Source organism: Polypterus senegalus, chromosome 10 (genome assembly GCF_016835505.1).
Source record: "Polypterus senegalus isolate Bchr_013 chromosome 10, ASM1683550v1, whole genome shotgun sequence".
NCBI lineage: Eukaryota > Metazoa > Chordata > Cladistia > Polypteriformes > Polypteridae > Polypterus > Polypterus senegalus.
Window position 1 is genome coordinate 82,179,732 of NC_053163.1, and position 27,491 is coordinate 82,207,222.

The window sequence follows — 27,491 nt, forward strand, 5'->3', positions numbered from 1 at the left end:
GGTCCATCCATCCCAACGCCTCCCATGTTGTTGGCTGCCTGCCTATATAAGGCCATCTGTTGCTCAGGTCTCTACATTCCCTTCCTTGCTTCGCCACGGGATTCACGTCTCCCTGCTGATAACTAAAGCCTTTTTATTTAATCCATGGCTTCTCCTCTGTTTTATTCTTTGTTTATTACGATTATAGTTATTGTGTAGGTATTTTAGACTTACTTTACATTATTCAGGTACCCATTTCCTTCATCATTCCAACCATACCCCTATTAACATGTCTATCAAGGTGATCACCATCAATCAAAGAACTGTCACTTACCGAGTGGTTTCCATGCCCAGAGATGGCACCTGCCTTTTCCATTCTCTTTGTTACATATTGCACGGCCATATCAGGCTCACTCTTGATATCTGGAGGAACATTGTGTCTTATGTATTGAATGACTGGGACAGGTTCAAGGTGTGGACTGATGATGGTACAGGAGATAAATATACTACACAGGAGCACTATAAGAGTGAAATGCTTAAGCCCTTCACCTATGGTTCTGCATGTGAGTTGATGGCTGCCACTGAATTGTTCGGTTGTTGCTTTCAAGTGTACCCAAATGGCCAAATATTATACACCTTTCGACAACCGCCAATGCCTCTTAAACATCTTAGATTCACAGGTGACGATTTCAGTAGTGGACACTTTGATGTTTATGAATGTTTAAACTCTCAAAAGCTGGATGTGAAGTTATCGATCAAACCGGATGTATACTTACAACGCTTGACAGATGCCAAACGTCACTTCAACACAAGTACTGCAAATACTGTTGTAATTGAAACCAACCATGAAACTCAAACTGATTATGACAGCAGCAATCCAAGCTGTGAGATTTGAAACAAGATTACTGTTCACATGGCCAACTGTATGTTGCATGCTCAAGAGTAAGCTCAGCACACAGCTTGGTCATATTACAACCACAGGGCCGAACTGACAATGTGGTATAAAAAGAGATCCCTAACAAATAATTATCGGTATATTTTTCCTCAGTTTAAAAAGGTTTCATTTTCTTCTTAATAAAAATTTTAAGGCAGTACTTTGCCGCTGCGAAGCGTGGGTATTTTGCTAGTGTGTAATAAAACATGCCACTGGATTTCCTAGTTTTATATTTATGGATAAGTACGCAAGGGTTTGCTTTGTTCACCAGCCTTTAAATTAAAAGAGTCTACCTACTCAGACTGGCTTCTAATAAGCATAACACATTGCAGTTCTATTTTAAAGAAACATATGCACAAAAATAAGCAGAAATGAAACATCTCAAACAGTGCTAAAACAATTGCAGGCACAAAAAATAGTGTAGGTTTTGAACATTCAAATGAGTCAGATTTTCCCCCCAAATAATCAGAAAGGTGGTCACACTTACTGTATTCCTGGACCTCCTTTTACTTGGAAAATAGATCACCATAATGTAATATGTCAAATCAAGCAACTATGCCCTCTCACCATTTAGCTATATCCACCATGTTGCATCTTGATAGAGCAGCCATCATAGATGGCGGCAAAGATATTTAAAATATTAGCAAATAAATACCAGAAAGCACATTTAATCACCAGTATAAAATGATTTTGTCCTGTATTCTGGCATCTTATCGCACACAACTTTTTCAGTAATGGCAAAATGAGTTCTGCAGCCTTTTCATTTTTCATTTTTGTGGGCTGCATCAGAAGTGGGCAGGAGGAGGAGTATAGGAAACTAATCAAAGACTTTGTTAAATGGTGTGACGCAGGCCACCTACAACTAAACACCAGCAAAACCAAGGAGCTGGTGGTAGATTTTAGGAGGACCAGGCCCCTCCCGGACCCCATGATCATCAGAGGTGACTGTGTGCAGAGGGTGGGAGTGCAGCTGGATGATAAATTGGACTGGACTGCCAATACTGATGTGCCGTGTAAGAAAGGACAGAACCAACTATACTTCCTTAGAAGGCTGGCGTCTTTCAACATCTGCAATAAGATGCTGCAGATGTTCTATAAGGTGGTTGTGGCGAGCACCCTCTTCTATGCGGTGGTGTGCTGGGAAGGCAGCATAAAAAAGAGGGATGCCTCACACCTGGACAAACTGGTGAGGAAGGCAGGCTCTATTGTAGGCACAGAGCTGGACAGTTTGACATCCGTGGCAGAGTGACGGGCGCTGAACAGGCTCCTGTTGATAATGGAAAATCCACTGCATCCACTGAACAGGATCATCTCCAGACAGAGGAGCAGCTTAAGCGAGTAAGTTTTCCTTTTCTTGACAAGCTCACTAGAAAGAATGCATTTAATGGGTTTTCCAGTGTTCAGTTCTGGTCCATATGAAGATGTACTGAAAGCTTTAGTCCACAACTAAGCTGACACTTAACATCTTACTATTAAGCAATTCTGTTATATATGTCTAGATGAGACGAGTACAGAGATTCTTTTATGTAATTAAAAATTAAATATTCATCCATCCATTATCCAACCCGCTATATCCTAACTAGAGGGTCATGGGGGTCTGCTGGAGCCAATCCCAGCCAACACAGGGCGCAAGGCAGGAAACAATCCTTGGGCAGGGTGCCAGCCCACCGCAGAAAATGAAATATTATATTTTATATTCAAAATAATGCATCCTTCATGCACCTATCTGCTTTCACCCATGGTTTATGAGGGTCTTTTATAAGGTAAAACACCCAATAAGATTCAGATTTGTGCTCACACAATGAGTAATGGCTGAAAGCAGTCTTTTTCTATATATTTGTAAAGTTTTGGACCTTCCCTAATGAACAAAACAGTCACATCCTCTGTGATTCAAGTAACAGACCTAAGGTTGGAAAAATACATAAAAGTAGTATCTTCATCAGAGAAGCTGACTCTTCTTTTTTAAGTGAAAGTTACTGTGATGATGAATGAGTATAAGTACCACTCCAGTAAAACATTGCTTACCTTAATACTTATTGTTTGTTACAACAATTGTAGTTTTGACACAAAACATGTCTGTCTTTCCCTTCATCAAGCTTAATATTTGTCTTAAACATGTTACACTAATCGGTAACCATTGTTACATTATTCAGATTTTCTTAACTTTATGGCATAGCCTATATCAACATTGTGAGGAAAATATAAATCACTGAACAATTTAAATTTAAAGCTTTTGTCACATACTTTTGAGTTTTTATATGAGTATAAATAACGATGAAAAGATCAACATGCATTTTAGTTGACTGTGTTAGAAAATAAGCTGCAGGTGAACTGTGCTGAATGGTTTCAATATGTCACAGATGGCATTTATTTAGAAAGACACAAATAATCAACAAAGCTTTATAATAGTACATGTTTTTTAATGTCCTCTGAATGATTTCAGATGTAAAAATTTCACAGACAATGTATTTATAAAACAGCAGCTTATACCATTGTGCAATCTTAGAATACAGTTCCTACTTGAATGTGTAGACAGGACCCAAGTTATGTCTAGAAAATAAGGGCAGAGTTAACATTTAACTCCACATATATTTAGCCACAACCTATTCCAATGGCTACAGTTAGTAGTACTTAGAGATGGTATCTGAACATGCTTGCCATGCCATCAGCCTGCACACAAATAACAGTCCAATCCTTGCAGAGAAGTACTTGGGGGCAATACTCTGCCTAATCTTACTGATTTATTGAATGGTTTACCAGAAACTTTTCAAGGCCATCCTTGAAAGCTCAATGTACATGGCCTCACCAAATTCCACCCAGATTGACTTAGCTTCCACGACTCCTGTAGCTACTGACTTAATGGGCTGTCTGTTCCTGACAGCAAAATCTGGAGAACATCCTTCTAACGTATACAGAAGACCTTTCTTCAGCTTCACAGTTTCCCATACCACTAGTAAATAGGATTGCTGCCATGACAGCCACCAGCTTCTTTCTGGCCATTGTGAAGCCAACAAGCCCCCAAACCCCAGACACAATCACACCAAGAAAGGTGTAAATAAATACTTTTTACTCACAAATATATTTTTATAAGTCCACACCACAGTCTTAAATCCACAGTAACTCCGACTCCTCCAGGTAAGCTTCTCCCTCTACCACCTGAATCTGGCTTACCTGGATGAGTTCTAGCCCCTTCTTTTGTTTTGGACCCAGGAGTACTTCAGGTACCATAGCACTGAGTGGTGGAAGCGCTTCCAGATCATGCAGAAGCCCCATGAAACAAGGGAGTTTTTCTCGCTGCAGCTCCCTCTGGCTGCACCCACGGACCCTGACAGGGTTGTTCCTCAGGACTACGAATCCCAAGCCAAAGGAGCTCTGCCATCTATTCTACTGTGGAAGGAACTACTCTTGGCAAACAACCTCCTACAGTCCATTCATTAACCATTTACCTTGACTAGGATAATAAATAAGGACCATTTGGGCTGAATTATGTCTCCTCTCATGTTGTCCTTCTGTTACAGCTTCCTGGCTGAGCAAGAATTTACCTTTCATCCCAGTCAGGATGCCAGTCCATTCATGATGGTTCTTACACCATTTAGACTAAACGGCTGACCTGGGCATTGTGCGGCCTGTGGTCTAGTTCTGTGTGCCCATGGAAGGTGCGGACACAAATTATGTGCCTTGCCATGTCAGTCTACATCACAGCTAAATGTGACCATGCAGATGCAGATCAAAATTTATACTGTACGTATGGGACGTTGTGGGAGATTGCATCAGAGAAAGGGTTGATACAGAGATTGTTCATGTTATGTTGAATAAATGAAGATGACCCCTATTGTTAATCTGCGTTCCATCACGGAGGTTAGCGGTAAAGCAATCTGTTTGGTATGCAAACAGCACATTGCTGCATTTAAAGATTACAAGCTGAGCTGTTACTTTGAGACCAAGCATGCCAAAAATACAGAAATTTATCTGAAGAGGAGAAGGTGAGGACTGCAGAATAATTGTTAGTTAAACTGCTAAAACAGCAAACTTTTTCACAAAGCTTCATATGGCAAAGAAAGGAACAGTAAAAAACAGCTTTATATTATCTAACAAAATTGCCAAAAGAAGCAGACTGTCTTCTGATGAAGAACTTGTTAAAGAGTGCTTACTGGAGTCAGCAGCAATCTTCTGCCCAAAGAAGAAGGATGTATTTGATCATCTGTCCCTGTCATGGCGAACAGTTACAAGTAGAATTGAAGAAATTGTGAAGAATCTGGTACTACAGCTGAAACGAGTTGTGGAAAGTGTCGACTTCTTCTCTTTGGCCTTGGATGAAAGCTGTGATGTTTGCGACACAGCACAGCTGCTAATTTTTGTGAAAGGAATAATGAAAGACTTTGAAATGACAGAGGAACTGCTTCTTTGCAGTCAGTGAAAGGAACAACAACTGGTAAGGATTTATTTACTGAAGTCAGAATGTGCATGCAAAAGTTAGGACTACAGTCTAAAAAGTTAGTTAGTGTGACAAGTGATGGTTCTCGTAATTTGACAAGTGAAAATGTTGGACTTTTAAAAAGGATGCAGGAAAAAGTGGCTGAAAAACTCATATTTTTACATTGTATTATTCACCAAAATGTGCTATGTAAATCACTGAAAATGAATCATATGGTTGATATTTTAATAACTACTGTGCATTTCTTCAGGGCTAGGGCATTAAATCACAGACAGTTTGTTACACTGTTGGAGAAACATGATACTGAACACACTGATCTGGGCTACCACACAGCTGTCAGGTGGCTAAGCTTGGGCAAAGACTCAAACAGGTCTAGGATCTGAAATCAGAGATTCAGGAGTTTTGTCAAATGAAAGGAAAATCCATCTCTGAACTAAGCAGAACTTGAGTGGCTGTCATATTTAACATTTGCTATTGATGTGACTGCAGTTATGTATGAACTTAATTCAAAATTGCAAGGCAAAGGTCGTTTTGCACATGATATGCACAGCCAACTCTGTTCCTTCATGAGGAAGCTTCTGCTTCTCACTCATAAAGTAGAGAGGAACACATTGATATACCTTCACACACTAAGAGGGATGACTCTATCTGCTGATCACCTTAACAGATATGCAGCCATGTTTCTGGCACTGCATAGTGAGTTTTCCAGGTGATATGAAGACTTCAATGCAATGGAAACTGAAATTTTCACCATCTCCTCTCCTTCAACATGTGATGTTCACAGTGCCCGCAGTGAGATACAACTTGAACTTACAGACTTGCAGTCTGATGCATTGCTGGTACCACACTTCCAAGTCAGTGCCATTACTGACAATCTGTAATTCTCCCAAAAAGGAGAATTTCTGACATTTGTGAAGACTAACGCAGAAAATGCTTGTATTGTTTGGATCAACATACATATGTGAACAGACATTCTCAGTACTGAAATTCAAGAAATCCCGGTACAGATCTTCTCTCAGAGATGACCATCTGTCTACTGTATTGTGAATATCAACATCAGGAATTACACCTGACTTTAGTGGCCAGCTTGAAGCTCATCAAAGACTTAATTCTTCCCACTAAAGTTGTCAAACTTACAGAAATTGTAAAATGCTTTATCAGTGATTAATGCAGTAAAATGTATTTCTTATTTTGTTATGTTTTATACAATCAGGAATTATAAGCTGTGTTAGAAAGCATGCTAAGGTGCGCGTATGTTCAATGGTTGAAGAAATCAAACAAAAACTGTGTAATACAATATGTTGTCCATATTAATTTTATTATGACGAAAAAAGAAATTTAACAGTGTTTACCTTAATATAACAGTTGACAGAATGTGTTTGGATCTCCTCAACAAACTTGTTTTCTCATGTGGCCACCCATAAAAAATAGTTGCCCATCCGTGCCATATGACCTGACCCCTTCCAAGATGTAGCAGAAACTAGAAGGCACCTGCTACTTGTACCCAACAAACACTGACTACCCATTTGGATATTCCAGTTCTGTCAAGATCTAAAAAATAATAATAATAATAATAATAATAATAATGATACTGCAGTGCGCTGGCGCCCTGCCTGGGGTTTATTTCCTGCTTGCGCCCTGTGTTAGCTGGGATTGGCTCCAGCAGACCCCCGTGAGCCTTCGGTTAGGATGTAGTGGGTTGGATAATGGATGGATGGATAAAATAATAATAATAATAATAATAACTAGCCAACCCGCGGCGTAGCATACGCTGCATAATCAGGCCGCTTTTTCAATGATTTTTAAGCACAGAGGAAAAAAATAAACATTTGAAAAATCTGTAATTTAATAAACCACCAAGAAAAGTAACATTACAACAATGTACGCTACGAACCAACCTACAATTGTCCGTGACTGAAAACCGGAGGAGTCCCGTCGGGCTTTCTCCTTCCAAAGCGAAGGACGGGGTTGAACTGCGCTCGTTCAGTACGCACTGCCCGCTTATGTGCCCGCCCCAACTCCCTACCTGAGTCGCTTTCGTCTGTGTACAGTCCACACGCACCTGTGAGTCACGTTGACTGTTAATTTTCCAAACACCACCTCAGTCGGTTTCCACGTTGATTTTTCATTGTTCTTTGTGGTTCCGGCTGCTTTTTTTTATATATATATATAATCCACCAAGTCACCCGACCATGGGGCGCTTTACAAAGGGCAGGGACGTAATCATTTTGAGCGTATGACCCGCACGTACTGGGAATTTCTCGTTCGTGGGGAACAATTGGAAGCCACGGTCTCCATCACGAATGGGGTTCAACGGCTTACCCACGCCGGGTAGACACACATTGATCCATTCAGTGTAGCGCGCGTTCAGTACCGGACATACAAGTGCATCACAGACCTGTTAATACTCAATCTCACATGGCTGAAAGCCACTTGTCCCTCTAAGAATTTGGACACCGACCGCTGTTGGGTCGTGTAACTAATTAGCAGGCAGGATTCTCGTTCGTTTTTGGAAATAACCAGCCAAATCGCTCCACCAACTAAGAACTGCCATGCACCACCACCCACAGAATCTAGAAAGAGCTATCAATCTGTCAATCCTGTCCGTGTCCGGGCCGGGTGAGGTTTCCTGTGTTGAGTCAAATGAAGCGAAAGGCTCCACACCTGGTGGTGCCCTTCCGTCAATTCCTTTAAGTTTCAGCTTTGTAACCATACTCCCCCCTGAACCCAAAGACTTTGGTTACCTGGTTGGCTGCCCGGCGGGTCATGGGAATGACGCCGGATCGCCTGTTGCGGGGCCTGCATTGGTGAAGCAGGTGACACGGTAATGAAACAGAGGCACAGGGCTTATTGGTTTTTAAAGACTGCTTCCTTCATTGGGTTTTAACCAATGCACAGAACGAACCAACACACAATCGTCCGTGCGGCGCTCATGGTGGAACGGGAGGAGAGGAGAAGGACATCCACTCCGCTCCCTCCGTCATGCTAGTCTGCTGATTTCTCGTTCAGTATACACTGCTTGCTCATGTGCCCACCTCCCACTCGTCACTCGAGTCATTGTCGTCTTTGTACAGTCCAGATGCACCTGTGACTCACGTAGACTTTTCATTGCTCTGTGCGGTTTTGGCTGCCTTTCTATATATAATCCATCAAGACACCCGACCACGGTGGGAGGGGGGTGTGTACAAAGTGCAGGAGTATCTAAGAAGACGCATGTTTGTCGCGGATGCGAATTGCTGTATGTAGCGTGTAAAAAGTTTGCTATAGTGCACGCGATGCGTCGTAACCGAAAACTCGTTTTTTAAAGACTTCTCACTTCATTGTGTTTTAACCTCAGTTGTAAAGGAACGTTTTAAGGGTCCCATAGGATACCCCTCACAAACAGATTCACCTCCGCGAGAAACATGCCTCTATTAACAGTCAACGTGGGTCGGAGCTGCATGTGACCTCTACGACAGACGAATATAAACAACGCCGGTTTTTCTGTGTCGTCGCGTCCGAGTTGGTGGGCGTGGCTCTGTGAATTGTCGTCGTATCCAATGGTTTTGGAGTTGGTGGGTGTGGCTCCTTCCTGCGTGCGCCATAGGTGTCTCACTTGTCGGCGGCTTAGTGAATCTACGCCCCTTCTGGCGTGCTTTCCATGGTTGTCTTGCCTTAGTGAATCATATATATATATAGATAATAATGGACTGGTGCTTCTCCTTACACCCGGCACTCTGGCCTTCCATTGAAATCAGACCTGCAGAAGAGCCAAACGTGAATTTGTCTTGTTACAAAGACTTACATTAATCAGGGTTGCAATTAATGTTTTTGCATTATCCATTAATGATACCATTCTGATATTTAAAGAGAGCTTTTGGTACTTGAATGCTATTTTCAACTGTTAATTCAGTTGCAGGACATTACCTTGTTAATCACAGAGAACAGCTTTCATATGAGACGTCCATTTAGATTACTCTCTTGTTTGCTAAATTGGCAGTTTATCTCCCCCATCAGGTTGTTTTTATGTATATATTTATTTAAAATCATCAGGGTATCCACATGAAAAACTTGATTGAACAGTTTTACATTTTTCTACACTCGCTGCCTGTTCCTGGATTTTTCATTCTTTTTCATTCTTAGATACATTCCAAAAAATATAGAAATATCTTTTCTGAATGGATTAAAATTAATATTCTGTGGACTTGACAGCATCCAACACTTCATTGAGAACATTATTTTATTTGTAAAAAAATGAAAAAATTATACGGTAATTGAACTCAGCCGAGTCAAAAGAGTTGTTTTTCTCTTGATTTCCCTTTCTTTCACTTGTGTATTACTGGAGCTAAAAATTAGTCTGATTCTATCAAGAAACAATTAAGTGTTTTCTTTTTTCTATTCCAAAAATAATGTGTTCACTGGAGTCTTTGGAATCCACAGTCTCCCACAGCACTCAGTGTGTTTCTGATTGTCCTATACTGCCATCTACAGCAGGTAAAGGAAAACTAGCATAACTGCAAAATGTCACTGATACAGAAAAGGAGATAAATAAATATGTTTATGCAAATAAACAGAAATTGTGAAATAACTACAAATGTGGGAATTGACATGTTATTTTCATTAATGCCACATTTTCATACATCCTGGCTGATAATCCATAAAGTGTTAAAAACCAAATAAATCATTTCAAAGTTTTACCTTAATAAGCACAATATTGCTACCAGTGTTTGCCAAAATGGACAAGTTAAAGCAAAACACTTCTCTTAAAGGTTTGATTTCCACCTTGGACTTACTGATGATTATTGTGTTGTATGTTGATATGTTCCATACGATTGTCATTATGGGCACATGCAGCTAAGCACCACAAAGCACAATACATTTGGCACAAGTCACAGTTTGGTTAAGTCATCTCTGAAGGTGCAATGAATTAAAACAAGGAACAGTAGAGATATTATCTGGAGCCAAAATTATATTTGGATTTCTGCCATTTAATGCCCCCTATTAAATAATGACATTAAAAGTAAGCTCAGCTCACCTTTGTGGACTCCTAATACATGTGATGTGTTTCCATATACCTAAATGCTGAAAATGGCTTCAACTTTTAATTAAGACCCTAGGGGGTTGAAATGAGAGTCAGCATGAAGGGTGATTCACCAAATGATTATGATGGCTGTAAACATTCCCACTGGCTGAGACATGTCAAACTCCAATCCATGAATCCCATTCTGTCTTATTTTCCTTGTTTTCATCCCAATATAATCCTTCAATTAATGTAATTGAACTAATAATGTGTTTGACTGGACATCAGCACCGCTTTGTTTTTCTGATTTTGCTTTAATGAGTTACAGTAAATGCATATTTAATTGAAACTGCAGATGACTGTCAGATAATTTTGGCGCCTGCAGACATGTTATATTTGTTCGTTTTAATGAAAATAATGAAAGGTACGCTATTTTGACCTAAAGTGAATGAAATGAAGGAGACAGTATAGCACCTATGGAAATAAATGTGACATAATGGCACAAGTTAAGGGTAAATTTTAAAAGCTTACTTAGTTTGTGTTTGATCATTTTTGTGATGATACTGAAATAGGTAGCTGCTTTTTAAATGCACTTAGAATTATTAAAACAACTAGTATGAGTAATTTATTAAAATTTATTTAAAAAACAATTTTAAAAGTATGATTTTTAAAAAAGGGGTTCTACTAATATTACCTGAAAGTGTTTTGGAAGAATGAATGATTCTTTTTCCTTTTTCCATATTCTTGTCTTGACTGCAGGAGAAACTCAGGCTGGAACCCCAACTACCATTTGTCCCTCTGTTTTGAGGCTAAACCGTCCAAGCTTTTCCATATTCCTCTGACGATTAAATTGATTATCTACTGTCACAAAATTAAAGAAGCCACAGAAAGGTTTGGGGCCGCCACCCATATATTATTCCATGGCTGAAAAATGGTTTAAAGGTTTGTACTGATGTATACAGATTGGAGTCCAGAACAGAACTGAGGGGATGGAGGAATGGTGGTGGGTTTAAAGGTCAATATAGGAAGTGACATCCAAGGGGCAGGAACCAGGAATGACGTCATCAGGGCCAGGTGGAATTTCCCGTGAACTTCTTCTTTCGACTGCTCCCGTTAGGGGTTGCCACAGTGGATCATCTTCTTTCATATCTTTCTGTCCTCTGCATCTTGTTCTGTTACACCCATCACCTGCATGTCCTCTCTTACCACATCCATAAACCTTCTCTTTGGTCTTCCTCGTTTCCTCTTCCCTGACAGCTCTATCCTTAGCATTCTTCTTTCAATATACTCAGTATCTCTCCTCTGCACATGTCCAAACCAACACAATCTTGCCTCTCTGACTTTGTCTCCCAACTGTCCAACTTCAGCTGACCCTCTAAAGTACTCATTTCTAATCCTATCCATTCTCGTCACACCCAGTGCAAATCTTAGCATCTTTAACTCTGCCACCTCCAGCTCTGTCTCCTGCTTTCTGGTTAGTGCCACCGTCTCCAACCCATATAATATAGCTGGCCTCACTACCATCCTGTAGACCTTCCCTTTTACTCTTGCTGATACCTGTCTGTCACAAATTACCCCTGACACTCTTCTCCACCCATTCCACCCTGCCTGCACTCACTTTTTCACCTCTTTTCCACAATCCCCATTACTCTGTACTGTTGATCCCAAGTATTTAAACTCATCCACCTTCGCCAACTCTACTCTCTGCATCCTCACCATTCCACTGGCCTCCCTCTCATTTACACACATGAATTCTGTCTTGTTCCTACTGACCTTCATTTCTCTCCTCTCTAGAGTATATCTCTACCTCTCCAGGGTCTCCTCAACCTGCTCCCTACTATCGCTACAGATCGCAATGTCATCAGAAAACATCATAGACCACGGAGACTTCTGTCTAATCTCATCTGTCAACCTGTCCATCACCATTTCCCGGGAACAGTCTATAAAAAAAAGTGAGAGAAACAGTCAGTGCACTCCGCTACATCCCGGTCAGGCTCGGAATTACTCTCATTCAAGCCCTTTATCTGCCTCCCATGCTCGTGTGTGTTACACTACTTAAAGTTGTAACTTTGGCAAAGAAGAATGGGAAAAATTGACAGTGTCCAGATATGCAAAGTTAATGGGGAAAAAGCTGTGCACACAGACTGGAAGGCTGTCATGGCTACCAAAAATGTATCCATTAAATTGGCAAGGCCAGCAGGTTTGGGGCGCTTACCTTGTGGTCTGAATGTGAATCCCAATACCCCCAGTACAATGACAGGGACACTGTGCTGCTAACATGGTACCCTCCTTCAGATGAGATGTAAAACCGAGGCCCTGACTCTCTGTGGTCATAAAAGATCCCTGGACATTCTTTGTAAAGAGTAGGGAGTTTCCTGGTGTCCTGGCTAAATTGCCCACCTCAGCCTAGTCATTTTGGTCCCCTAGTCATCCCCTGCTTCTAACTGGCTAACAATCCCTCACCCCTCAGTCCCTCACCCCTTCACCTCCTAATAGCTAATCTGTGGTCAGTGTACTGGCAAAAAATAAAAATGGCTGCCATTGCATTATCCAGGTGGGTGCTACACATTAGTGTTGGTTGAAATGGCTCCCCGCTCGCTACATGAAGTGTTTTGTGTAGTAAGAAAAGCACTATATAAATGTAAAGAGTTAATTATTCTTCATACTTCCAGTCAGTTTTGTTTGTTCTTCCAAGTACGCACTGAAGGCAAAAAGTTTACTAGTAAAATTCAGAAATCCTACTGTTCCTTTAGGCTGCCATCCCATTCTAAAATAGTGAACCTAAATCAGCTTAACAGAAATTGTGAAATAGTTTATTCAAGTTTTAACGTTAGGGAACCCTTCAAATTATCTTATATACTTTCTTTATACAATTTTCTGGGTCAATGAAAATATTTTGGGAAGACAAAACATTTAGCTTTTTAAGACTTACTGGCAAAAGGCTAACACAGAATAACCCGTTAGAGCTTTAAAAATCACTGAGAACAGGGTAGAGGTTTTGAAAGCTTTTTCTTATAAGGCTGTACAAAAGAATTCAGTAAACTCTGCCTTCACTTGTGTTTCATGCATCACTAGTGTACAGCAAAAGGGATAATGCCTGATGCTATTAGTCATTTCTAACGGTCAGTGACTTGGAAGCATTTGGTCATGGCTTTAGATTTATTTATTTATTTGTTTGTTTTGTTTCGCAGGGGAAAAGGAAAAAAAAAAGGTTCTAAAAGAGATAGTTTAAGTCAACATCATCTTAGTCTGACAATACACTAAGCCTCCACCTTTACTTTTGTGCTGCAGGCTCACTGCAGCCTATTTGGATTAAGGAGCCTGCTGAACCTGTCAGCAATTTACAGCAAAGGTAGCTAATCTGCCTTCCCCGGAGAGCACTGCTAATTATATACATCATTACCACAGAGGACTGTATTAAATTTCAGAGATAACGTGGGAGCACAGAGACAAAATTTTAATCCTTTCCCTGGAACATAAAATGCTGTCTAATATCGTGTGGTTCATCTTTTAAAACTGTGCTTGGAGGCAATTGACACTTGCAACAGCACCCTTTCCAAGGTTATTAGGTTATTACGGGGTAGCCTAGCACTCTTCCTAATATAAAGTAATCCAAAGCCTCTGTGTAAAAAGCTACCCATACTCTAGGGCTACAGATGCAATTTTAATCACTGTATGTGAGACAGATTAAAACGACAAAAATATAACAGCATGGTAGTGAGCCAATAAAACAGCTTTAGTAGCTATAAACTAAATGAGTCACAACATATGACAAATAATGCAAAATCATCCCATAGAGTATGCAGGACAATTATAAGGAAATTATTCAGCCTAAATTAAACTATATACTGTAACGGACTGGCATCCCATCAAGGGAAGGTTGGAGGCTCTGGACCTCATCATCTGAACTGGATTGAGTGGGTTTGAGAAAGGTATATTAATATTTAATGCTATGATCAGGAGGACACTGTACAACATTAGAATAAACATACTGTAAATAAACACTCAATGCTTAATATATACACTGTAAGATGAATGTCTCATGTTCTTCAAGCAAGTCCGTACTTTGTGTAACTTTCCTTAGACTAAAAACTAAGCGATTTTAATTCTGCAGACTTTAACTCTGAATGGTCTTACTTTTACATTTTTTTGCTTAGCAGTTGCTTTTACCCAAATTGAGTTACAAAAGAGGTCAATTTAAATGAATAAGCAGTATGGGGGACTGTTTGGCAGCAAGTGTTACAGGATAAGGGTTCAAACTTGATCATCACAAGTGAAGAGCTGACAACAAAATTCAAGCGAGTTACAATTCCTAGGTTATAAAACCTAACAGCTATCAGTTAGAAAGAAATTGACCAAACAAGAGAGTCTTCAAAAGCATGGAGTCAGAATTTTGTATGGAGTTGGGCAACTTGTTCTATCAGCTAGGAGCTACACATGAAAAGAGCCTGGACTGGAATTTGATACCATACAGAGGAGACATCACCAAATGCTGTTGATAAGTAGACATTAATGGTCAAGATGGACCATAGGACCTCACAAGTGTCTTCCTATGGTGTTGACCCACTGACTACTCTGTTGACAAGCATCAAGGAACTGAACTTAATATGTGCCCTTACAGGAGGTCACTGCAGTTATCTGAACAGAGGAGTAACATGTGCCTGCCTTGGCTGGTTAGATGTGCTGCTGCATTTTTAATCATGTGCAACAGCTTGATGACATATGCCGGTACTCCTGCCAACAAAGATTTAGTAGAGGTTGAAGTAGTTCAGACATGACAAGGACAAAGTCTGGATCAGGAGTTGTGCTGCATACGCTATCAGATACACCCTGATCTTGGACATATTGTATAGAATAAATCTACAAGACCAAGACACTGAAGGAACATGGTGCATTGTCCTAACTATTATACAAAATATCAAAATGTTTTTGGAAAACACAGGGAATTTTTGTTACAATTTAGCAATATTTATTTGTGTTTATTGTATGTTATATAGTGTTTTCACAAACAGATAAACACTTGCTACCTAGACAACAGATTTAAAATTAAATGTTGTGGGTAATCCAAAACTTTGGTAATGATAATGACATGGAAGCACATTACCACAAGACAGAGCCTATCCTTGTAGCATGAAGCCAAGGTAGGAACTAACTATGGATTGCATGGCAGGCTGCTACAGGGCATACTTATACAAATACCCACACTCCCTCGCACTAGGTCGTGTAAAGTGAAATGCACAAGTTTTTGGATGAAAACCTGTAAGAATACAGTACAGTCCATTATCCAACCCTCTATATCCTAACACAGGGTCACGGGGGTCTGGTGGAGCCAATCCCAGCCAACACAGGGCGCAAGGCAGGGACAAACCCTGGGCAGGGCGCCAGCCCACCGCAGTATATATATATATATATATATATATATATATATATATATATATATATATATATATATATATATATATATATTGTCACGCTTGGGTCACAGATTTGCACAGAGACACAGAAGGTCGTAGAAAAAGAAGGATTTTTATTCAGACACCGCAAACACATGAGCTTAAACGTGCTCCATGACAAGTCAGATATAACAGTTCCGCTAGGAGCAGAGAGAGATAAAAGCAAACAATCAATTCCCAAACTGACAGGCGCTGCAAGGCTTATAAGTCGGCGGAGTACAGCGAGGCTTGTATTACGCGTTATAGTGCAAGGATAAGGAGCAATGTGTAGTCAGTGTTTCAGGGTTTGTGGTTTTCCCAGGGCGTCTGTCTCTATTTGGGGTGCGATCAGCCCTCCAGCTCACACCCTCCCCCTCAGCTTTATTCACATTCCTGTGAATCAAGCGACTCTCTGTACTAGGTTCATTTAGTCGTGATAATACATCTGCGTTGGCGTGTTCAGAACCTGGTCGGTGCTTTACTGTGAAACTGTAAGGTTGTAAACCCAGAAACCATCTCATTAGACGAGAGTTTGTATCTTTCTGTCGGTACAACCACTGGAGTGGAGCATGATCAGTTACCAAAGTGAAGTTTCGTCCCCACAAGTAATAGCGAAGCGCTTCCACAGCCCACTTAATTGCCAAGCATTCTTTCTCAATTGTAGAATAATTGCGTTCCCTAGGAAGTAATTTCCTACTCAAATATGTGATTGGATGTTCTTCTCCATCAAAAATTTGTGACAGGACTGCGCCCACACCAAATGCACTTGCGTCTGTTTGCAAGATAAAATCTTTTGTGAAATCCGGGTTCCTTAGAACCGGGTAAGAAGACAATGCTTTTTTTAAATCGTTGAAAGAACGTTAGCAATTTTCTGTCCACAGGACAGGTCGGTTTTTCTGCCTCTAGTAAGTTCTGTAAGAGGAGCAGCTCTATGTGCAAAATTTGGAATGAATTTTCTGTAGTAACCAGCGAGTCCCAGAAAGGCGTACTTGTTTCTGTGTCTCAGGTCTCGGGTAAACAAGCATTTCTTCTATTTTCCTTAATTGTGGCCTAAGTAAACCCTTGCCCATAGAATAGCCTAAGTAATGAGTCTCGGACATGCCTAGTTTACATTTCTTAGGGTTAGCAGTAAGGCCAGCCTGTCTCAAGCTTTCAAGAACGGCTTGAAGCCGCTCTAAGTGTGTTTTCCAATCATTGCTAAAAATCACGACATCGTCAAGGTATGCCCCAGCATATTCAGAGTGAGGACGTAGGATCTGATCCATCATACGCTGAAAAGTTAGAGGTGCCCGTGAAGACCAAACGGAGTCTTGTAAATTCATAGAGTCCGTCAGGAGTCGCAAATGCCGTTTTCTCACAACTGCTAGCCTCTAAAGGCACCTGCCAATAGCCTTTCGTGAGATCTAGCGTGGAGATATAGCTCGCCTGACCCAGTTTTTCCAACAGTTCATCGACACGGGGCATGGGATAAGCATCAATTTAGAGACCTTATTCAAGCGTATGAAATCGATACAGAACCGAACCGAACCGTCTTGCTTTGGGACTAATACGACTGGGCTGCACCAGTCACTTTTACTTTCACGAATTACACCCAGTGTCAGCATCTTTTTACCTCTTCGCACAATATTTGCGCTTCGGTATCCGAACGGCCGCATCTGTCTGCGAACATCAGGTGCAGTGGTAATTTTATGTTTTGTAATGTTAGTCTTGCCTGGTAAATCTGAAAAGACATCAGTGTTCCGTTCTATCAAAGATAACAGTTCTGTCTTTTGCGTGTCAGTAAGATCGTTACCAATGGTAACATCGGACTGAGAAACAGCAGCCAAGGAAGTGTTAACCTCTTGTCGGTCGTGCCATTCCTTCAAGAGGTTAATGTGTAAAATCTGGAATGGTTTGCGCCGCCGGTATTCTAACCTTGTAATTTACTGGACTCATACGCTCCTCAATAATGGCGGGCCCTGCCATTTAGCTAAGAATTTGTGTGGATCCGAGGGAACCAGTACCAAAACACGATCGCCAGGTTTGAACTCACGGAGCTTGCTGCCTATCGTAAAGACGCTTCTGAGTTTCCTGTTCTCGTTGTTGGTGTTCCACAGCAATAGAGGAAAGCATAGAAATTCTGTCTTGCAACGAAATTAGTCGATCTGCAAAGCTTGGACCCTTAGCTGCTCTCTCGTTTCCTATCCATTCCTCACGCACCACATCCAGGATGCCCGCGCCGCCTGCCGAATAACAACTCGAAGGGACTCAAGCCAGTGGACGCCTGTGGTGATTCTCGCACGCGCACAAAACAAAGGTAGGACAGTGTTCCATGTTGTGGGATCATTATGAGCAACTCGCCTGATCATCTGTTTCAATGTTTTGTTAAATCGCCGGTTAAACCATTCGTTTGAGGATGGTAAACAGTAGTACTCAATTTCTTAATAGCAAAGCTGTCACACAATTGTTTCATCACGCGAGAAGTGAAAGGTGTGCCCTGATCAGTTAAGATTTCTCTAGGGATACCAATACGAGTAAAAGTTTCACATAGTGCTTTGGCTACAGCCGAAGAGTTGGCCTTTTCAGCGATCATTTCTGGATATCGTGTCGCATAATCAACCAACACCAGCAAATATTGGTACCCATCCTTAGTCTTAGGTAATGGTCCCACAATATCTAATCCCACACGCTGAAAGGGAACTTCCAATATGGGCATAGGACAAAGGGGAGCCCGAGGAGGCTTATAAGCAGAGACGATCTGGCAGTCTGGACATGAAGTACAAAATCGTTCAACATCTTTTCCCATATTAAGCCAATAAAATCGTTTTGATAACCGGTCTCTAGTTTTGTCGGCACCGAGGTGCCCCCCCAAGATGTGTGAATGTGCCAGATGCAAAACAGTTTCCCTATGTGCTTCAGGTACCACCAGTTGTTCAATAAATTCCCCCTCCAAATGATCTGAGATCACTCTGAAAAGGCAACCGTCCTTTTCTATAAAGTGTGGGGTTTTCACACCCCGAATTACGCTCTTGGTAATAAGAGTCATTAGCAGGGCGAGCCTGTTTAAATGCATATTCTAATGAGCTATCAGTATGCTGCAAACGCACAAAATCTGATTGTTCGTTAACACTCGGTTTGTGTTCGAGGCGTTTGCAATCTGGGAAGATGTAGAAGGAGCAGCCCATTCTGGAAGATTGTCGGGGGTGACCTCCTCCGTCTCGCTGGAGAGATCGGGTTCAATATCTAAGTTGGGCTCTAGATTTTCCCCGCCGCTACCAGTTCTTCGTCTTGGATTTCTTCTTCTTCTCCCCCCCCACCAAGTTCATTAGTGGACTGGACTACTGGTCCCTTACATTTATTAATCAGTTTCGAAAAAGGGCATTTCTCCGTCCTATGAGTAATGGCCAAGGGCACGAGTCAAACGGCAGACCAAACCTTAAAGTGGCCCCTATAAGTTAAAGGAAGAAGTAAAGTCTGATAATCTTTAACATCACCATGTACACAGCGTATTTTTACAGTCTCACAGTCTCTAAGGCATTGTTCATTAAGACAGTCTCGTCTCACAATACAAAGGTCACTTCCGAATCTAACAATGCTGAGATTTCTGTGTCCCAATTTCACCGGGATCAACAAGCCATCTTTTCCATCCGGATATGTAATAGTTGAGCAACAAATCTCGCCAGTCCAATCCCATTGAATGAGCTGGAGACAAGCGACAATCTCTTGCCAAATGGCCGAGCTGATCACATCGGAAACATCTACGGTCGGCTCCGTTTCGAAATATCCTCTGCGACGCCCACGTCGGCGTGCTCTGTAGCCTCCACGGTCTTGTCGACCGCTGTTGCCGCTGTCTCCCCAGAAACAGGCGTCCCATCTACGACTGGATTTCCCGGGGTCCTACCTGACCCCATTAGATTTTCAGGTCCTGCAGCTTGTCGATCGGCGCGAGAATGTCCTGGACGTTCGTTCACAGGTTGCGAAGCAGCACGAAATCCACCGCTCTTTCTCCAAGTGGACTGTGAACCCTCTAATCGTCTGGACATAATCGTTAATGATTTAATATCATGGCGTAGAAATTCATCTCGAAGAACTTCAGGTATGCCGGCCAGTAATATATTCACGACAACTGTTTCCATTACGTCTCCTTCAAACCAACAGTGCACTTTATGTATCAAATCTTGAATTTGCGCACGGATTGGGTCATCCATGTTTAGTTTCCAGTCTTTAAGTGCAAATGTTTTAGACTTCTGAAATAAGTCTTCGGCGGCATCCATCTGTGCAACCACTTCTGGTACCACTTGTCACGCTTGGGTCACAGATTTGCACAGAGACACAGAAGGTCGTAGAAAAAGAAGGATTTTTATTCAGACACCGCAAACACATGAGCTTAAACGTGCTCCATGACAAGTCAGATATAACAGTTCCGCTAGGAGCAGAGAGAGATAAAAGCAAACAATCAATTCCCAAACCGACAGGCGCGCAAGGCTTATAAGTCGGCGGAGTACCGCGAGGCTTGTATTACGCGTTATAGTGCAAGGATAAGGAGCAATGTGTAGTCAGTGTTTCAGGGTTTGTGGTTTTCCCAGGGGCGTCTGTCTCTATTTGGGGTGCGATCAGCCCTCCAGCTCACAATATATATATACAGTGGAACCTCGGTTCATGAATATCCCGGTTCACGTACTACTCGGTTCACGACCAAAAAGCTTGCCAAACTTTTGCCTCGGTTCACAACCACACACTCGGTATACGAACAAGCCAGTTTCCCTTGCCTGCCTGAGCTGAGCTGAGAGAGAGAGAGAGAGAGCAAGAGCGAGCGAGCACGTGCCTGCTGGGGAGGGGGAGGAGGAGATTGCTGCACGTGTTTGCCTGCCTATCTGCAGGCTGTACGTGCTAGCACACCATCCCCCACCATAGGCAGCCTGAGAGAGAAAGAAAGAGAGAGAGAAAGCGAGCGAGCCGCCGCTGCAAGAGCTCTGTTCATTGTTCTCCTTCCATTGGCTTCTAAGCAAGTGAAGAGTGGTGAGAAGAAAATTTTGAAGAAAATTGAAATCGAAGTAAAGAAAGAAATTACAAGAGGTGGAAAAACTGTTTACCAGTTTACTCATTTACCAATTTGAGAACCCTCGTGCTTTCAAGCAGCACAATGTAAACAAAGCCAGACTGCCAGTAACGTGGGGCGCAAACACGAAGGATTGGGTCACAAGGAGTTTGTTTTTGGAATGGCTGCATGAGGCTTTCACTCCCACCAGCTAAACAGCTAAAAACACCAGAAACTCAAGAAATCACAAGAGAGAAAACACCTGAAGGAAAACACTTCATGCCAGAACTCGACTCATGCAAGGTTAGTTTTCTTGGTGGTTTTTGTATTACGGATTTATCAAAAGTTAATTTTTCAGTTCGTAGTGTGAATTGTTGCAAATTTTCGCTTTTTTTCCTTGTCCTTAAAACTCATGAAAGTGTTTGCAGATGGAGTTTTTAATGGCGCGATTAAGTGCAATGTTACCTTTCTCTTTTTTCAAATGTTCGCTTTTTTCCTTGTGCTTAAAACTCATGAAAGTGTTTACAAATGGAGTTTTTCATAGCGCGATTAGGTGCAATGTTACCTTTCTCTATTTTCAAATGTTCCTTTTTTCTGCTGTGCTTAAAACTCATTTTATAAAAAGTGTTTACAGCGATCAGGCTTTAAGTTTAATAGCGTGATCTCCTGCAATCTTACTTTTTTGGTTGCTTGTGAGTTGGTTTTTAAATGCACTTTGGATTTGGTCGATGTTCCTTTTTTTTGCTGTGCTTAAAACTCATTTTTAAAAAAAATGCTGCGCGAGCACCTGCTACAGAGAGATTAGAGAGCACGAGAGAGCAAGCGCAGAGAGAGAGCGCGCAGCTGACAGGGAAGGGATGGGGGGATAGGGGTGTGTGTGTGTGTGTGTGTTTGTACGCGCGCGCTAGAGAGCGCGTGAGCCAGGCTGCTTCTGTAGCTGAGGGAGGGAGGGGCTTTGTTGGTGTGTGTGCTACAGAGAGAGAGCGCAAGCTCGTGTAGCTGAGCAAGGAGCCTGGGTGTTTTGTGTCAGTGTTATTCAATGTTTTTACATTAGTTTACTATTACACTGTGCATTCTATGGTGTAATTAACTATATTTGTGCTTAATCTTTACATATTTTTACATATTTACATACAGTTTGTATGGTCTGGAACGGATTAATTGTATTTACATACAATCCTATGGGGGAAACTGCTTTGGTTCAAAGTACCAACTCAGTTTACGACCAAAGTTCTGGAACGAATTATGGTCGTGAACCGAGGTTCTACTGTATATATATATATATACTAGCCAACCCACGGCGTAGCATATGCCGCATAATCAGGCCGCTTTTTAAATGATTTTTAAGCACAGAGGAAAAAATAAACATTTGAAAAATCCGTAATTTAATAAACCACCAAGAAAAGTAACATTGCAACAATGCACGCTATGAACCAACATACAATTGTCCCTGACTGAAAACCGGAGGAGCGCAGTCGCGCCTTCTCTTTCCAAAGCGAAGGACGGGGTTGAACAGCGCTCGTTCAGTACGCACTGCCCGCTTATGTGCCCGTCCCCAACTCCCTACCTGAGTCGCTTTCCTCTGTGTACAGTCCACACGCACCTGTGAGTCACGCTGACTGTTAATTTTCCAAACACCGCCTCAGTCGGTTTCCACGTTGATTTTTCATTGTTCTTTGCGGTTCTGGCTGCTTTTTTATATATAATCTACCAAGTCACACAAACGGGGGTTTACAAAGGGTAGGGACGTAATCATTTCGAGTGTATGACCCGCACGTACTGGGAATTTCTCGTTCGTGGGGAACAATCGCAATCAACGGTCTCCATCACGAATGGAGTTCAACAGCTTACCCACGCCGGGTAGACACACGTTGATCCATTCAGTGTAGCGCGTGTGCAGTGCCGGACATACAAGTGCATCACAGACCTGTTAATGCTCAATCTCACATGGCTGAAAGCCACTTGTCCCTCTAAGAATTTGGATGCCGACTGCTGTTGGGTCGTGTAACTATTTGGCAGGCGGAAGTCTTGTTCGTTTTCGGAAATAACCAGCCAAATCGCTCCACCAACTAAGAACTGCCATGCACCACCACCCACAGAATCGAGAAAGAGCTATCAATCTGTCAATCCTCTCCGTGTCCGGTCCGGGTGAGGTTTCCTGTGTTGAGTCAAATGAAGCGGAAGGCTTCACACCTGGTGGTGCTCTTCCGTTAATTCCTTTAAGTTTCAGCTTTGTAACCATACTCCCCCCTGAACCCAAAGACTTTGGTTACCCGGTTGGCTGCCCTGTTGCGGGGCCTGCATTGGTGAAGCAGGTGAGACGGTAATGAAACAGAGGCACAGGGATTATTGGTTTTTAAAGACTGCTTCCTTAACTCGTCACTCGAGTCGTTGTCGTCTTTGTACAGTTCAGATGCACCTATGACTCACGTAGACTTTTCATTGCTCTGTGCGGTTTTGGCTGCCTTTCTATATATAATCCACCAAGACACCCGACCACGGTAGTAGCGAGGTGGGAGGGAGGTGTGTACAAAGTGCAGGAGCATCTAAGAAGACGCATGTTTGTCGCGGATGCGAATTGCTGTATGTAGCGTGTAAAACAGTTTGCTATGGTCATGCGGTTGTGCGTCATAACCGAAAACTCGTTTTTTAAAGACTGCTTACTTCATTGTGTTCTAAACTCAGTTGTAAAGGAATGTTTTAAGGATCCCATGGGATACCCCTCGCAAAACGTTTTACACGCTGCATATGGCGATTCACCTCCGCGAGAAACATGCCTCTATGAACAGTCAGCGTGGGTCGGAGCTGCATGTTGCCTCTACGACAGACGAATTATAAATGATGCCATTTTTTCTGTGTTGTCACGTCTAAGTTGGTGGGCGTGGCTTTGCGAGTTGTTGTCGTATCCAATGGTCTTGGAGTTGGTGGGCGTGGCTCCTTCCTGCGTGCGCCATAGGTGTCTCACTTGTCGGCGGCTTAGTGAATCCACGCCCCTTCCGGCGTGCTTTCCATGGTTGTCTTGCCTTAGTGAATTATATATATATACACATACAGTCGACCCTTGACATATGACCGGCCTGACATACGAACAACTTGATTTACGACCAAAATTTTTTATTTACGACCAACATCTTGCGTTATGACCCGAATGCGGTCACGTGTATCCGCTTGTGCGATTGTAAACAAACAGCCGAGAGCGTTCGTAAGCGTCAGTCAGAGCCCAGATACATGTGTTTGTGGATGTAATTTTGGTCAGTGCAGTGATTTACCTATATATATAATTCACTAAGACCATGGCAAGCAAGACGCATAATTGCTAAGGAAAGGAGAGAAGGTAACGAAGGTAAAGAAAGCGATCACAATCGAAATGAAGAAGGAAATTGTGCGGAAATATGAGAGTGGTGTTCATGTGACCGATCCTGCTAATCCCGTATTTATTCATATACCACGCACCCTCATGTAAAATTTGCACCCTAATTTTTACAAAGGAAATTGCAAAAAAGTTTTTACCCGTGTACAATGCGCATTGTGATTGTATAGGAAGCGTTTAGATAGAGAACGAGCACTGTCGTGCGAGTGTGCAAGCAAGCTAGAGAGAGCACGAGTGGGCAAGAAAGCGAGCGAGAGAGAGAGCGCGAGTGGGCGAGCAAGCAAGCGAGAGAGAGAGAGAGCACGAGTGGGCGAGCAAGCGAGCGAGAGAGAGCACGAGTGGGCAAGCGAGAGAGGGTGAGTGGATGAGCAAGCGAGAGAGAGCGTGAGTGCGCGAGCGAGCCCAAGCAGAAGAAGTTTCCTCGTGTATGACGCGCACCTGATTTTCTAATGCTAATTTTTGGGAAATAAATACGGTATGTACAGCATGTCGAAATCCACCATCTCGATAATTTTACAAAGAAAAGATTTGCATAAGGAGGCTCCTTCTAAACAATAACCACCTTCCATTTCATTCTCCTTCTGCTCCCTTCCTGCAGCCCAAAGATGTTAAATTAAATGGTGAGTACAGTATGAAATTGTTGTTTCTGGTAGGCTAGGCACTTTTTATAACTTTTTGGTTAGTACATTACAAAAATTATTGGTGTTTTGGTAAATTATGCACATTATACAACCCTTTTTTATTATGAAAAGGTTAAGTAAGTGTTGCAGTGGGAGGTTCGGAACACATTATGTGTATTTCCATTATTTCTTATGGGAAAAATAGTCTTGACTTACAACCAACTTGAGTTACAACCAGCCCTCATGAACAAATTGAGTTTGTAAGTCAAGGGTCTACTGTATATATATGTATATACAGTAATCCCTCTTCAGTCGTGGGGGTTGTGTTCCAGAACCCCCCACGATAGATGAAAATCCGCAAAGTAGAAACCCTATGTTTGTATGGTTTATATATTTAAGCCCTTATAAACTCTCCCACACTGTTAACATTATTAGAGCCCTCTAGACATGAAATAACACCATTTACTCAAAAGGTTAAACTGTGCTCCATGACAAGACAGAGATGACAGTTCTTTCTCACAATTAAAAGAATGCAAATATATTTTCTCTTCAAAGGAATGCGTGTCAGGAGCAGAGAATGTCAGAGAGAGAGAGAGAGAGTGCGAGAAAAAAGCAAACAATCAAAAAATCAATACGTGCTTTTGGGCTTTTAAGTATGCTGAAACACCGCGATAAAGCGGCATTTTTTAGAGGAGCGTCCGTATCCTCTAGGCAAACAGCCTCTGTGCAAACAGCCCCTCTGCTCACACCCCCTCCGTCAGGTGTAGAGAATGTCAGAGAGAGTGAGAGAGACAGAGAAAAGCAAACAATCAAGCACCGCGCGGGAAGCATATCGTATATCATTGAGGAGTTTTAGTTAATACATAATACATGCTTTGATTGGGTAGCTTCTGTCATCCGCCAATAGCATCCCTTGTATGAAATCAACTGGGCAAACAAACTGAGGAAGCATGTACCATAAATTAAAATACCCATTGTCCGCAGAAATCCGCGAACCAGCGAAAAATCTGTGATATATATTTAGATATGCTTACATTTAAAATCCGCGATGGAGTGAAGCCGCGAAAGTCGAAGCTCAATATAGCGAGGGATCACTGTATGTATATATATATATATATATATATATATATATATATATATATATATATATATGCTGTCAGGGATGCCAGGGGCAACGACCCAGCCGGGACGCCGTGAGGGACCGGAAGAGGGTCAGAGCCCACCCTGGATCATGTGGGGGCCGCCTTTCTGGTTGCTCTGGGGGCCACAGGTACAGGGCATGGAAGCTCCACCCTGTAGGGGCCCGTGGTCACCGCCAGGAGGTGCCCCAATGCCTTGGGGACCTGTTACCCCAGCACTTCCGCCACACCAGGAAGTGCTGGGGGGAAGATTTAGGACGGCACCCGGAAAGCTGCCGGGAACACCTGGGGCTCATCCGGGGACTGTTTAAAAGGGGCCGTCTCCATTCATTCAGCGCTAGAGTCGGGTGGAAGGAGGGCAAGGCACGAGGAGAGTGTGGAGGCGGCCTGAAGAGAAGTCATATTGTGGCCAGGACTGTGTGTGTTTGGGGTTTGTGCACTATTTGGACTGAACTGGGTCTGTGTGACCATTACTATTGTTATAAATATTGTAAATAAACGTGTGGTGGTTAGATGAACATGTCCGCCTGTCTGTGTCCGGGCCGCGTCCACAATGTATATATACAGTGGAACCTCTAGATACGATCACCTCTGTATACGAGAAATTCAATATAAGAGGAAAGTATGAGCGAAAATTTGGATCTAAATAGGAGCATTGGTTCGCGCAATGAGCCACGAGGCAGGCTGTGGTTATGCGTGACGCGTTTCCCAATCCGCCTCGACTCGGCGATTCACCCAAGCTGACGCTGCCAGAACGTCAGCTCACTCAGTGTTCCTTGTTCTCACGTAGCATGAGGATCTACGCGTTTGTGTGCTTGTGATTTCATTGTTTCGCTGTAGCAGTTCGCTGTATAAGCGTATCCAAAAATTCTGCGGACATGCAGACGGAGAATAGGAGATGATTGCCCTCAAGAGGAGTACTAGGGTGTTGTACCGTGTTAGCCATTATGAATGTAGAGAAAAGCCAAGCAAAATGACACCTTTTATTGGCTAACTAAAAAGATTACAATATGCAAGCTTTGATTACATCTTGCCTGAAGAAGGGGCCTGAGTTGCCTTGAAAGCTTGCATATTGTAATCTTTTTAATTAGCCAATAAAAGGTGTCATTTTGCTTGGCTTTTCTCTACCCTCAAGAGGAGAGAGAGAGAGGCGCGCGAGCGAGTGAGCAAGTGAGATAAGGAGAGAGAGAGAGAGGCGAGCGAGCAAGAGAGATAAGGAGAGAGAGAGAGGGGCGCGCGAGCGAGCGAGCAAGAGAGATAAGGAGAAGGAGACGCGCACGAGAGAGAAGAACCATCAGCTCAGTTATGATCACATGACGCTCAGCAAACAGTGTATCCACACTTATTTATCAGTGTTATTTGTTAGGAAAATTGATTTTTATGTTGATATTTTTGGGGGTGCGGAACGGATTAACTGGATTTCCATTATTTTCAATGGGGAAGTTTTGTTCTAGATACAAGCAATTCGCTATACAAGCTCAGTGCTGGAACAAATTAAACTCGTATCGAGAGGTTCCACTGTATATATATTGTCACGCACGCGCGAGTAGGGGGCCACGGACGGAC